Raw genomic sequence first — 16040 nt, forward strand, 5'->3', positions numbered from 1 at the left:
TATATTAGGATGTGCAAAGTATAGATTACATCGGTCACTACTTTCAAGAGTTATCGTGCGCAAAATTTTTCCGAAAAATGTTGAAGTTTTGTGGGGGAGGTACCTGAAGGAGTGGACCGATATAGCCCATCTTCGAATTTGAACTATGTTTTCATAAAATATTACGAAGGCCAAATTTTGGACCGAATCGACAGATCTATTCGAGAGTTATCTTGCGCTCCAACCACTACATAAGGTGTCATAGGGGCTTTTGCACCTTTCCGGTCATTTTCTCAGGAAGTATGGAATTGCCCCTGATGAAACTTACAGCGTCGTATAGAGGACAGCGAATACAACTTGCGTAAACAAGAATCAAAGCGATTCGAGACCAGGTCCTAAACTGAACTTTTCTGAAATTTTGTGTGGGAGGTACCCGAAGGAGTGGACCGATTGAGTCCATATTGGAACCTCAAGTTTGGTAGAAATTACACGATGTGCAAAGTATGGACCAAATCAGTTATTCCCTACAAGAGTTATCGTGCGCACAAGTTTTACGAAAATGTTTGAACATTTGTGGGGGAGGTACCTGAAGGAGTGGACCTATATGGCCCATCTTCGAACTTAAATCGAATCTGGACAAAATATTTCGATACCCGAAATTTGAACCGAATCGATTGGTCCGTTCGAGAGTTATCGTGCGCACCAGCCAGCCAGACAGACGGACAGACGGACGGACAGACATTGCTAGATCTACTCAAAATTGTCTGAAACGGATATCGTACAAACATACTTGGGGTCTAAAACCATTATTTCGATGAGGCACATTTTCGGTGGTATCAAAGTGTAAATACCCTCTTTAGCCTAAAGCCCTCAGTCTTTATAATAAGAAAACAGATGTACCCTATATGTAGGGGGTGCCATATACACAGCAGCCGTCATGGTTTAATTAAAATGGCAAAAGCCGTGGCGATGTTTGGTCCTAATGTGCCCTTAATATTATTAACAGTGAAATGTGGTCCACATACCAAAATACCTTAAATGAGGAGGTACCGTAACGAGGACGATATGATTTAATGGTGAGCTATATTCGCCATACTCAGTGTAATCATACCTATACATATAAGTAACATCTGAACCAAATTAGTTTAGGAGTTATTTATAGCGATCATGAATACTCACGTAGGGAGCTTCTCACGAGTGAGTTGCAGCTCACTTCTCACGTCTCGACCTATCACAAATGACAAGGGAGGTGCGAAAAAAGTGAAGAGGGGTTCACAAGTTTGAAAATTGAAAATAGTGCCGCATTTTGTGAACCCTTGAAAATATAATTTGCGTTGCCATATCGTTATTTTATTTACAAATAGTTTTGCAGTAACTAAATTCGTAATTTTTTTATAAAACATTACTTTATTTTAAATTAAATTAATATTTCTAAAACGAAAAATAATTTTTATCAACAATGCACTTTAAAAATACTTGGTAATTGATAAAAAATATTAAATGTTTGATATGTGGCAACATCTGTAACAGCTGTTTTTTTTTTTTTTTTTGTTTTGACAGATACATACCTACATATGTAAAAATTGTTTATTTACGCCCGAAGAATTTCTGCAATTAGCAAAAAAGTGAACAAAAACCGTTTAAAGGTCATTAAATGGCAAAAAGAAATGAAAATGTTTAATATTGCATTTTGAATGATGTGCGAAACGACAAACGCTGAGAAATACAAAGAAAACCAAGCAAAATTTTGTGGAAGTCGTTCCATGCGATGCCAATATCTCACTGGATCTTTTGTATTAGTTCAAATGAAGTTGTGAAAGATCCCATTTTCAGCATTTGGAAGGAATTTCAAGAATTGTAAATAAATACAATACGTGAAACATCCGATCTTTTCTCCAGCAATAGGACCAATTATATGAATGCTAAGTACAATTCGTGAAATTCGGATCCTATTCAACATTTGAACCAATTTCATGGATTTGATATACAATTTCTCAATTTTCAAGAAGGTTAACCCTGCAAAAGGCTATAATATAAACATGCCCTTTCTATTGTGGCTTGTTCGTGGAATATGCCATGCCAAGGTGGTGGTAATACCATTCCACTGGGTTATTGAAGATGCCATCCCAAATGATTTGGATCTTTTAGAGGTCACAGTACTGTAAAAAGAATGGGCGTAGGTGGTAAAAAGGTGACATATAACTTGCACTCATGCTTGAATAGAATCTTTGGCATCGAATATTTTGCTGGGAACCTTAGCGAACAAAGAACAATACAAACGCACTTAAGATATGTCACTTATCTTCTTGAGTGGCCGCAAAGTTTGGAAGTACCTACAGAAATAATTTTTAGAAAGGTGTTGCTCCTGATTGGATCCTCTTCCATTCCTGTTTTCGTCATATGATTCTGAACCGCTTCCATATCTGAAAAATGTTGGCCAACTTCAACTCCACCTCCAAATTACGCCAAACTCGATTGAGGTCTTCCTTGCTTCATTGATACACGGATGAACATGTATAGCTGCCAAAAGAATTTCTAATTGTTTTTTATTTGTTACCTTTAACGTAAAACACAAATAAATACAATTGATTATCATTGCAAAAGATTCGTTTCTTGTCGATTTTTTCTATAAAAAATTTCCATAGTTACATTTTTTTTTTCAACTCACCTTGATTTCTGTAGTGAGAGAAAATTGCCTCACATTCTCACTTTTTTGACATTTATGATAGCTACTTTTCTCACGAACGTGAGTTTTGTTCTCCCTTATGATGTTTATAATAAGGGAGGAGGCGAGAGTGAGAAAACTCACGGTGAGATGATGTTCATGATTGGGCTGATTAATTTTTCCCTGTTAGATTTGAATTTCGCCCACTGTGGGACATACACAGATCGACACAGAATTTTACCCCCTGATCAAAAATGTATATACTTTATGAGGTTGCAAATGATTATTTCAATGCGCTACAAACGGAAAAACAAACTTAATATACTCTCCATACTATGGTGGAGGGTATAAAAACGTGATGTGGTTGCAGCGACAACAACTGCGTTTGAAACTAATTAATTGTATTAATGTGAGCACACATACAGACAAACATAATTTATATAACAGAAAGATGGACGAACTACCCAGCCAACAATTTTTGCCGAGATCGTACCGAATTCGTACGTATTTTCTGCACAAGTTTCCATTTCTGATGCCGTAATCGCATGCAAAACAGGTCCGAATTTGTGTGAAGCGGTTCGCAGAATTCGGAACGTTTTGTCGAGGGAAATTCGGAAAGAACATTCCAGTTTCTACACGAATTCGTTCAGAATTCGAAAGATTTTCTGATAACAATCTGAAGAAATATTCGAAAATCTGAGGAAAAAGGAATTCATTTCGGGAATTTGTTTCGAGATTCTGAACATTTTCGGAACAAATTCTAAAAAAATTCTAGATATTTTATCCGTAAATCGGAAACAATTCTGATGTTTTATTAGATATTCTGAATATTTTCTCCCAAAATTCTCAATGTTTATTAGGATACGATTCGAATTTCTCATTGATTAATTTGGACATATATGTACTCGTACTATGTATGTATATGTTTAATGTTGTTTCATTGAAATTTACGCTCACTTGCACATTGTGCATCGATTGTATGTATAAACAATGTGCAATGCATATTTTGTATTTACTTAAACAACAACAATTTCAGTACACAATGTTGCACTTAAAATTTATTAAATTTAAACACATGCAAGCATACACAACGTGTACTCATACAGAGTAAAGTTTAAATGGTTATGAGAGAAGTTATGACCAAGTGATGCGGCCATTATATACAAGGATCAATTATCGAATCCAACCGTTATTATTTTTGTGTTGTGTCAGTGAGTATGTGTGTGTCTGAATTTTATACTCAGACGAATGGTTCATTATTTAAACATTCTTTGAACTGTTTGTATGGCTGCTTTACATTATGATCCGATCCATATATGAAAATTAACAATAAAACTCATTAAAATACATGGGATAAAAGACTTACAAAAGCAAATTTTAATAATAAATATAAATGATTATTTTTTATCATATATTAAAAACGCACATATTTTTGTAAGTAAATGTGTAATGAGTGGATGAGGAAAAAGTATGAATTTTACAGATTATGTCAACAAGTATTCGTCAGAAGTTTAAAGCGGTATGAGAAATCCATTAAACTTTCCGTATTATGGTAAAGGATGCAACTGCCAGTACTGTTTCAATGTACTGAGAAATTATTTTAAAAACACAATCCCGAGGCAAGAGGAGATTTCTCTGAACTCAAAGACTACAATATTATATTTTTGTTTACAATGGAAGCCAATAATCCATTAGATTATTAATTATTTTAATTTATTTTAGTAATTTAATTCTTTTTTGTACTTTTTCTGACCAAATTGGCTAGGAATATGATCCATATAACCCCAGCAAAAAAAAAAATCCTTACTAAATAATGATTTTTTATAGTACATATTGGTAGTCGTAACTACTTACAAAACCTCCTACTAACCAATTATTTTAACAAGTTCATGTAGCACTGAATAACGAGTTATTCTACGACCACTAGAATAACTTGTTATTTTATGGTCACTGGAAGTAGAAAAACAAGCTAAAAAACATATGTCTGTATTTTTTTCTATTTTTAGAACTGTTAAGGTGGGAATTTGTTTTAATTTCTACATACTTCATATTTTTATTTTATTTTGGTCTGTACCGAATTTGATTATGCGAACTCCTGATTTGTAGCCGAAAACACTACCCTCTAGGCCACGTGATTGAAATATTTTCATAATTCTTTTTTGGTTAGACAGACAGCAGATGAAGCTTTCAGATACATTATAAGCTGTCAAATTCGGTCTGGTAGTTGCTGAGAAATTCAAGGTCAAAGTTAAACTTTTGATTTTTTTAAACTATTTTTCATCAAAATATGAGTGTTTTTGTGGTGTTTATATCCTCCTATGTATTAAAGATGGTCAAACACCAACAAATAAACAATAAAATTGCAAAAAAACGAAAAAAATATCAAAAAAATAATATGCGTCTTTCTCTCTGGGACCCCCATAAGCAACAGCAAATGGAAAAATTGGGTTTATTACTTAATTTTGCAATATCTCGGTTTGCTCACTTACGCCAACATACTTTGCATCAATATAAACGTGATCTTTTCTTCTTCCATTGACGGGTATTCCTTTTGGAATACTCCAACCAGAAGCGGAGATATCCGCATAAGAAAAAAACGTTGACTTTCCTCCACATAAGCTATTCGCTTATTCCGACTCCTGAATATTATCCGGCCATCACCAAACTAAATAGGCTTCTTCCTCTGTGGGACCCGCATCCACTCCCAAAAAATTCGTGACGATCCGATCAAAATTGCGACCTGTAGCGTGATTACAAACAAATCAGAAAATGGAATGCATTACCGACTATTGGGATATCTCTGTTGTTTGAGCAGCTACGACAACATACTTTACATCGTTGTAAAGGTGGTATCTACTTTCCTTGCCAGGTTTTGCTTTTGATATACCTCTTAAAGAAACAGAGATATTGGCTTTGAAATAAAACGTAGACCTTTTCTCCAAATAAGTTTTTGCCCATTCCGACCCCTGAATATTATCCGACCATCATTAAAATCAGTATGCTTCTTCCTCCGTGGGACCCCAATTAACCCCCAAAATTTCGTGACGATCCGATCAAAATTGCGACCTGTAGCGTGATTACAAAAAAATCGTAAAATGGGATGCATTATCGACTATTGCCATATCTCCGCTATTTGACCCTCTACGACAACCTACTTTACATCGTTGTAAAGGTGATATTTTCTACTTTCCTTGCCCAGTTTTGCTTTTGATATACCTCTTAAAGAAACAGAGATATTGGCTTTAAAATAAAATGTTGACTTTTCTCCAAATAAGTGTTTGCCCATTCCGACCCCTAAATATTATCGGACCATCACCAAAATCAATAGGCTTCTTCATCTGTGAGATCCCCATTAACCTCCAAAATTTCGTGACGATCCGATCAAAATTGCGACCTGTAGCGTGATTTCCAAAAAAATAGAAAAATGGGATGTATTACCGACTATTGCGATATCTCCGTCATTTGGTTACCTACGCCGACCTAGTTTGCATCATTGTAAAGACGGGATCTTCTACTTTCATAGTCACGCTTTGGTTTTGGAAAGTTTACAACTAAAGCTGTGATATTCGTCAATATAATTAAAATCGCAAAAATTAAAATTGGGGTTTTATTTGCTACTAATGCGATATCTTCGTTGTTTGATCACCTACGAGCACCTACTTTACATCATTAGAAAGGTGATATTTTCTACTTCAATTGTCAGGTTTTGCTTTTGGTATACCCCATATAGAAGCTGAGATATTTGCTTTGGAAAAAAACGTTGTCTTTTTATCCACCTAAGTTTTTTGCCCTTTCCGACCCCTAAATATTATTCGACCATCACCAAAATCAATAGGCTTCTTCTCCTCCGGGACCCCCATCAACGTGCAAAATTTCGTGACGATTCGATCAAAATTGCGACCTGTAGCGTGATTACAAGGTTTAGATGGACAGACGGACAGACGGACGGACGGACGGACTGACGGACGGACACACATAGCCAGATCGTCTCAGCTCGTCGAGACATTCATTTTGGTATATATAAGTATGGGTCTACGACCATTATTTCGATGCGTTACAAACTTTTTGGCCAAAACCAACTTATAATACCCTCCCCACATAGTGGTGTAGGGTATAAAAAATACTCCTAGGTTTTTCATAAAACTTATATAAAAGTCATATACTTAAAAAATGCTAACTCGAGTCAAAAAGCTGTAATTCATATGGGAAACGGTATAGAAAAACACACATTTTTAACCATGTAATTTCAATAAATCGAAAAAAGTATTAAACGGACGGAACGGGACGGGTACAAAAGTATATATGGGCTGAAAGAGGATGCTCTCGGGCATCTTTCAGTGAAAACAGGACTTGTTCCATGTTGTTCCACAAAAGTTCTAGTCCACTAAATTTGGAATTTAGTACCTGAGGAAAAATATAATAGCTCATGTTATGTAAACCCTACGGTAATTTTCAAAAGGCCACAATTCTACCTACCTTACAAAAAAAAAAACAAGGAACACAACGTCTGTTATAGTTTCCGAGAAATAGCTACGTCTTTCTCCAGAAATTTGCAAAAACTACGTATTTTCCAAAATGGGGAAATATTCGTCTTTAGGGGCACACCACGCCCACACCTTCTAATATTTTGACCTATTTTTTTGGTTTCCTTAGTTTCAATATGTTTACTACGAATCCCATATAGGAATTAAATATCTTTGACAAAGCAAAATTTCGATTTTTGGCCAGAAAAATCGATTCCTGAACTATTGTGCGACGGTGAGCGTTGGCCACACAACCCTCAGATTTGTAGTCGGACACACACGAGGAGTGTATGTAATATAAATTGTTGTTTTTGTTTACTTTGCTTTGTACCGAACCGAATTTTTGCTGGGACGGTACCACACGATTTCAGCCCCCCTATTCTGTAACTTTTTAACAACTTTACTCATTGTTTATTTTACAACAATTTCATTTGTTTGTTTTGTAGTTGTTACAAAAACAAAAGAAATTTTAACAACTTTTCAATCTATAAAAATTATTATAAAAATGTTATCTACATTTTCGGTATTAATTGGCTGTTATTTGCCACTTAGGGTAGGGTAGTAGTCAAAAAACTTATCCACTTGCATTTAGCATTTATGCTAATGAGGGTATATACACTTTCATACGGGCAAAATGTACTCATCGAAATAATGGATTTATACCCCAAGTATTTTTGGAAGAAATGTGTTTCAGACAATTCGGAGTTGATTTAGCCATATCCGTCTGTCTGGCTGGCTGGAGCGCACAATAACTCTCGAACAGATGAACCGATTCCGTCCAAAATTTGTCTTTCATAATATTTTGCCCAAACTTAGTTTAAGTTCGAAGATGGGTTATATCGGCCCACTCCATCCGGTACCTCCCCCATAAAAAAAATTGAAAATGTTCGGAAAATGTGTGCGCACGATAACTCTTGAATAGAGCAACCGATTTGGTCCATACTTTGCACATCGTAAAGATTTTACCAGACATATTTAAGGTTTCAATATGGAATCAATAGGTCCACTCCTTCGGGTAACTCCCACACAAAATTTCGGAAAAGTTCAGTTAAGTACCAGCTCTTGAATCGCTTTGATTTTTGCTGTAACAACTTGTACCCACTGCCCCCCACACGACGGTAAAAGTTTCATCAGGGGCAAGTCCATTCCTTAGAATATAGCACGAAAGGTGAAAAAACTCCTAGTGGTTGGAGCGCCATTTAGCTCTCAAACGAATCTATTGATTCGGTCTAAAATTTGGCCTTCGTAATATTTTGTCTAAACTTACTTTAAGATCGAAAATGAGCCATATCGGTCCACTTCTTCAGGTACCTCCCCCACAAACGTTTAAAAATGTTCGGAAAAATTGTGCGCACGATAACTCTTGAAGGGTGTGACCGATTGGGCTCACATTTTACACATCCTAATATATCTACCAGATATAGATCAGGTTCGAATATGGACTATATTTGTCAACTCGGGTACCTCCCACACAAAAATTCGGATAAGATCACTTTACGACCTGCTCTCGAATTACTTTGATTTTTGTTGAAGCAACTTGCATTCGCTGAGGTAGAGTTGCTTAACTATACAACTCCCTATAAGTAGGGGGAAGATCATAACCGTTTGATCTTGCGTTACTTTTATGCTCATCATGAGTTGTGGCATTCGGCTTTTGGAAATGACCGGAGTGGTGTTGTGCTGGCTGAACAGATTGATAGCTTAAAGTTTTTCAATGTCAAAGAGAACGCCCCTATAACAATGAGCGGAGTGTGGCCTGGCAAATGACAACCCGTCATTTCTCTTAAGTCCGACCATCTCCCCATATTTGTCTCCATCAGTAGACCGCCCAATTTCAGTTCCTCTGAACGCCGCATTTTCATTAATCATGGGAAAGCTAATTGGTCTGGTTTCAGAGAGTTCACTAAATACCGCTTCAGATCAACCCATCTGTAATTACGTTCTGAGACATCATAACCTGATGCCATTTGTCTAAGGCTGCACTCCTTTTTGACTGATCTTGCCAACTCTAAATCTACGGCCACACACTGTTCACAACATGGACTGGGAAAATGAGTAATGAGGTGATCGGGGGTTACTATGAGAGTCATCCTAATCACCCACCATATGATGGATAGGACTCTCCCACTAAGGCATGTCAGTAGCGATCTTTATGATCTGGGTGCTCTAGAAGGTTAGGCACAGCGTTATAAGCGAATACCCCTAGATCAGCTAGATGTCATAAATAATGATCACCCCCCATCCATCGTAGCTGAGTAGCGTCAGCTGGCACGAATAACCAATGTGGTTTTGGCTCGACTGCGCTCGGTAGGGTGCAGCCGTCTAGATTCCTATAGTGCGCGGATTGCTACAGGCCCGCAAAAAACACTACTGCACTTTTCAACTGCACTCCCAGACCTAGTCAACTAACTCCAGTACCTTTGTGGTTACAACCCATCAAAGCAGCCACATTCCTGAACTATTAAAAAATAGTTAAGTTCGGCCGGGCCGAATGTTTTATGCTCTTCACCATAAAATACTCTAAACCAAAAAGGGAACAATTAGTTTTTTTTTTAATGGGGGAAATATTTTATGACCACGGATACCAGGAAATGTGTCTCAAAATGTTTTCAATCGTGCGGCACCTTTATATCCGGCCTATATCAAAATGTGATCCTATGTTGACAATTTTTGATGGAGAAGTTCTGTGACTACTGGAAACCGCTAATATCAAATTTCAGATAGTTCGGCCACAAAATGTAGCTAAACTTTTCCAAGCCCCTAAATTAGCGAGGTTCCGTTATGTGGGGGCTATAGCAATACGTGGACCTCTGTTGACAATTTTTGATGTAGAAGTTTTGTGACTCAAATGTTAAATTAAAGGTAGTTCGGTAAATAAATATAGCTAAACTCCTCGCAACACCTAAAATAGGGAGCTACCAAAATGTATACTTATGTTAAGAATTTTTGTGAAATACCCAAAATCGGGAGATACCGCCTATACCAAAACGTGGGTTATATAGCCCATCTTTGAACTTTACCTGTCTTTTGAAAAAAACAAAATTATTATTTCAATGCGTTACAAACGGAACAACACATTTAATATACCCTCCATACTATGGTGGAGGGTATAAAAATCAACTTACAGATTCATAATCAAATGACTAATTCGTACTAATTTTAAGGTTTCATATGTCCTTGATTACACTATGCAACACTGAAAATGCAAACAACTTCTAGTATGCATTTTTTTTTGAAAGTAAATATTTAGACTACAAAACCCTAGTAGGGTTTTGTCCTGTCAGATCCAGTTCGGATTTTATGGCCTCATCTAAACCGGGCTAAATACACACTTTTTTGCATTTATCAGGCCTTTATCTCAGAAACGAATAGGAATTTGGCCTTGCTGTCTTTAGCAATATTGTAGCCCTAAACTAGTAGAACTTATCTTTTGAAAAAAAAACACAAAAGAAAAACTCCATCTAGGGCATCAAAATCTATAAAATATAAAAAATTTTACATAAATGCTGAAATTCTGGTCAGTATCGGCTAAACTATTGGGAGTTGAACCAAGTAACCTTTTGCAAAAATCTTCCAAATAAAGTTCTCAACGATTCTTTAGAACCTGAAACTCTAAAATGCTTACTTCATGTTGTTTCAGCGGTATTTTGCATCATATCTTTTACAACACGTATTTCAAACACTGTTCACACCAACAGTTTATTCTCGCATTTCGGATTTCACTACATTATTGACATTTTTATTAAATCGTCGTTGAAAAATGTACTGAAAACAACGACATAGAAGCATTTTACAACAATGACATGTTCTGAAGAGTTGTGTATATTCAGAAAAAATTAACGGTTTTGGAGATACGGTGCGAAATGTATAAAAATTGTGGCATTTTTGCATATATTTTGAAATTTGAGGCAATAAATGTAGTTTTTCGAGTTCATTATTTCTCCAAATATTTTATTCTTGTCCTATCCTACAAATTTGCTTCAGAGGTCAGAAGAAGATTCGCTGTTTTTTCGGAGATATAGCCCCGAATTTCTTTAAAAAATTAAATATTTAACCATGTTTAGATGGGGCCATAAAATCCGATCTGGATCTGACACAACAAAACCCAAGTAGGGTTTCTTGTCCTTTGGGTCTGTACTTTCAAAAAATCATCAGTTCGAATTGTTTGCACAAGATCACCTTAAAAATGTTGCACAGTGTTATTTTATATGAATATATAATAAGGATTGACAAATATATGCACATAGATCCATACACACATATATTGTGCATGTATGTATTTTTGACACAAGAATAAATGAAAATAAGCAAATACTTTTAATAGCATATTATTAAATGCTATACAGAATCCCATACATACATACATACGTACATAAACTGTAGTATAGTTAAAGTGAAAAGAAAAATTTGAACAACAAAATAGTTATGAATTTTAAATGTCGGCTCTTTGAGGCTGGCTCAAATTTACAAGTATTCATGTTCACATATACATACATACATACATATTTACGTGAATCTGTGGCTATATATGTAAAATATACATTTATACATATACTGTATTTGACAGCTTGGGAGTCAAAAACAATGTTGATGTTGCCACTATAAGAATTATTATTAATGTTTTATTTTCTTGTTTTTCGTATTGCTGAATATATATGCATGTATATGTATCTACATGCTCCAGGTGGTATTGTTGTTTTACATGATTACAATATTGCCGACAACATTGTGTAAGTATTGTTAAATTATTGATAAAAAATAGCACACTACAAGAGACATGGGAATAACCAACAATCACACGCTCTCAATCAGTCAGCAACAATAAAAACTATGTTTTATATCTTTTCATGTAATTACATAATAACTGGCAATTTATTGTAATACATTAAATATTGGCTACAATATTTTTAACAATTTCATTTTAAAACTTAAATAAAATTGTTACAAACATAAAAAACCATGTTAACATGTCCATCAAATATTCATGTGGTACATAAAACCATTTATCAGTAAAAGTGATCGGTCATAGGTTATAAGTGTTGTGTTGTCACTTACCTTTGCTGGAAACTGATGTCGTTTTATCAGTACAATTTTAATGTTGAATAAATTAATTGTAAATATCCTGTGATAGTAATCCTGCAAGGAGATAAGAGAAGTAAATGGCGATAAATGTTTTGGTTCTTTTTTTATTTTTTTAATGTTTCGACTCAGTTTCGACTTAATTTGAATTAATTTGAATATATAATAGGATGCAAAGAATTTTAAATTTATTTATATTGTGCACTGACTATCGCCGAACAGTGGTTCAGAATCATATTTTACTGGTCCAAACTCTGTACCTTTTGAACGGATAGAGATCTTTTATATTTATACCCTACACCACTATGTGGGAAGGGTATTATAAGTTTATTTTGGTAAAAAATCACGTAACACCGCGCAATATTCGTCGAAGACCCCTAATGTGATATACTCGACGAGATAACGCGATTTTGAGATGTGTGTCCGTCCGTCTGTCCATTATAAATTGTAATCAAACTCCAGGCCGCTATTATGGACCGGTCGTCACGAAATTTTGTGTGGAGGTCGACCAGAATAGATCCCTATTTTTATTCGTGATGATTGTGAAATATTTAGAGGGTGAAATGGACCAAAAACATAATATTTATCCAATTTTGTAGCGGCTCTGTAAGACGCAATAATAGTCCGATCAACGCGAAATTTTAAATAAGGTAAGAGTATATGACAAAGAAAAAGCTTGCAATTTGACATGGCGATCAGTTAATATTTAGAGGGTTAAATGGACCACAAATTTTGTGTGAAAATTTTTAACATACAGCTTATATCTTTATTCCTGGAAAAGACATTCCAGATAAGTAAGCTATACTAAGAAGAGAAACGCTTGACATTTTTATTGATGGCAATTGTGTTGGTGTACATGATAAAATAACAGAGTTACAGCCTAATATACTCAGTTATTTCTTTGTAGTGTAATCATAAACACGCTAGAGGTCGCAATTATAGCTCAATAATTAAATTTTTTGCACGAGATAAGAGTTTAGGTAGAAGAAGATGCCTACAATTTTGGATGATGATCTGACATTATTTAGCGGGTGAAATAGACCATTACTTTTGTAAGAAAAATAAAAAAATATATTTATACCCTCAGCCTTTAGGCTATGAAGGGTATATACACTTTCATACGGGCAAAATGTGCCTCATCGAAATAATGGTTTTAGACCCCAAGTATGTTTGGACGAAATGTGTTTCAGACAATTTGGAGTCGATTGAGCAATGTCCGTCCGTCTGTCTGTCTGTCTGTCTGGCTGGCTGGAGCGCACGATAACTCTCGAAGGGATGAACCGATTCGGTTCAAATTTTGGCTTTCGTAATATTTTGTTCAAACTTAGTTTAAGTTCGAAGATGAGCTATATCGGTCCACTCCTTCCGGTACATCCCCCACAAAAGTTCGAAAATGTTCGGAAAATTTGTACGCACGATAACTCTTGAAGGGTGTAACCGATTTGGTCCATACTTTGCCCATCGTGGAGCGTGTACCAGACTTAGATCAGGTTTTAATATGGACTCAATCGGTCCACTCCGTCGGGTACCTCCCACACAAAATTTTGGAAAAGTTCAGATTAGGAACATCTCTCGAATCGCTTTGATTTTTGCTTTAGCAACTTGTATTCACTGCCCTCCATACGACGGTATAAGTTTCATCAGGGGCAAGTCCATACTTCCTGAGAAAATAGCCTGAAAGTTGCAAAAAACCCCTGTGACACCGTGTGAGGAGGTTGGAGGGCAAAATAACTCTCGAACAGGTCTGCCGATTCGGTCCAAAGTTTGGCCTTAGTAGTATTTTGTCCAAACATAGTTTAAGTTTGAAGATAAGCCATATCGGTCAACTCCTTCAGGTACCTCCCCCACAAAAGTTCAAAAATGTTCGGAAAAATTGTGCGTACGATAACTCTTGAAGAGAGTGGCCGAATTGGTCCATACTTTACACATCCTAATATATCTACCAGATATAGATCAGGTTCAAATATTGACTATATTTGTCCACTCCATCCGCTACCTCCCACTCAAAATTTCGGATACATGTTCACTTTAAGACCTGCTTTCGAATCGCTTCGATTTTAGTTGAAGCAACTTGCATTCGCTGCCTCAATTGCGATGGTAAAAGTTGTTTCAGGGGCAATTCCATACTTCTTGAGCAAACATACCTGAAGTTGTAAAAAACCCCTATGGTACCATATGTAGTGGCTGGAGATCCATTCTTTTTAGTATCTCCTCCGCAAAACTTTTGATCTCTAATCCTAATCAACATTTTTGTCAGTTCAAACGCCCAAAATTTTAAAACTCCATAAATACATGCGTTTTTTGGGAAAAAATTTTGCATTATTGCAAATTACGTATTAATTGTCCAATTGGACTTATAGCATGAGTCGCTTTGCCACCTATTTCAAAACGTTTCCCCATCCAGGCAACATCAAATTTTCAACGTTGGCAAAATTCCCTTCAGTAATGTTGGCGACATTTTCTGAGTATTTCAGCCATGTAAAACTTCTCTATAAGTGGTGTCCTAGGACACGCCGTTCGGACTCGGAGATAAGCTGTGGGTCCCATATCACACCCACTCATTGATTTGAGAGAAGTCTTCTTATTATTTAAGCTTGGTGTGATACGGTGCAGAATCCACAAAGTTATTTCTTACAATAAGTTTATTTGTTCCATAAAGAAATGTTGATTTGTGGAAAGCTAATTCCCAGGGGTAGTGGTGTAGGGCATCATATGGTCGACCCCGTCCGACTATAGCCTTGGCTCACTTTTTATACCCTCCACCGTAGTATGGAGGGTATATTAAGTTTGTTTTTCCGTTTGTAACGCATTGAAATAATCATTTGCGACCCTATAAAGTATATATATTCTTGATCAGCGTAAAATTCTGAGTCGATCTGTGTTAATCACTCTAGCATCCACAAAAATGGAGATAGGACGCTGAAATTGTGGGAAGATGCATCTTTTGTTTGCAGGCAGGTGAAGTTCGATGATGGGCTATATCGGTCCACGTTTTGGTATAGCCCCCATATAACGGTACCTCACGATTTGAGGTATTTTGAAGTTTTTAGTCACATTTTCAAACCGAATTAGTTATAATTTAACGTTCCTAGTGATCAACAAACTTATATTCCAAAGGATATGGGCATAGGTCCATATTTGGTATAGCCCCCATATAACGGTACCTCCCGATTTTCGGTATTTTGAGAATTTTTGCTACAATTTTCACCCGAACTAGCTGTAGATTGACAATTAAGGTTCTCAGTGGTCATCATACTTCTCCACCGAACATCGTCAACATAGTTCCATCGTTTGGTATAGCCCCCATATAACGTTACCTCCCGATTTTCGGTATTTTGAGAATTTTAGCTACAATTTTCACCCGAACTAGCTGTAAACTGACATTTGAGGTTCTCAGTGGTCATCAAATTTCTCCACCGAACATCGCCAACATAGGTCCATGGATTGGTATAGCCCCCATATAACGGTACCTTCCGATTTTCGGTATTTTGAGAATTTTAGCTACAATTTTCACCCGAACTAGCTGTAAATTGACGTTTGAGGTTCTCAGTAGTCATCAAACTTCTCTACCAAACATCGTCAACATAGGTCATTGTTTTGGTATAGCCCCCATATAACGGTACCTCCCGATTTTCGGTATTTTGAGAATTTTAGCAACAATTTTTAATCGAACTAGCTATAATTTGACATTTGAATTTTCAGTGATCACGAAACTTCTTCACCAAAATTCCTCAACATAGGTCCATCTTTTCGTACAGCTCCTATATAACGGTACCGCCCGATTTTCGGCCTTT

The 16040-nt window shown here is 36.2% G+C and overlaps 1 protein-coding gene across 1 annotated transcript in view; it reads right to left on the minus strand.

Moving 5' to 3' along the window:
- Nucleotides 1–16040, minus strand: part of LOC141390820 (protein toll-like) — a 388884-nt gene that overhangs the window by 222648 nt on the left and 150196 nt on the right. The window contains exon 4 of the mRNA XM_073963779.1: nt 12223–12303. The gene's annotated coding sequence lies outside the window, so the exon portion shown is untranslated. The remainder of the gene's footprint in view (nt 1–12222; nt 12304–16040) is intronic.

The sequence above is a fragment of the Musca autumnalis genome, unplaced genomic scaffold, assembly GCF_047663935.1.
Source record: "Musca autumnalis isolate F117 unplaced genomic scaffold, ASM4766393v1 scaffold_1, whole genome shotgun sequence".
Taxonomy (NCBI): domain Eukaryota; kingdom Metazoa; phylum Arthropoda; class Insecta; order Diptera; family Muscidae; genus Musca; species Musca autumnalis.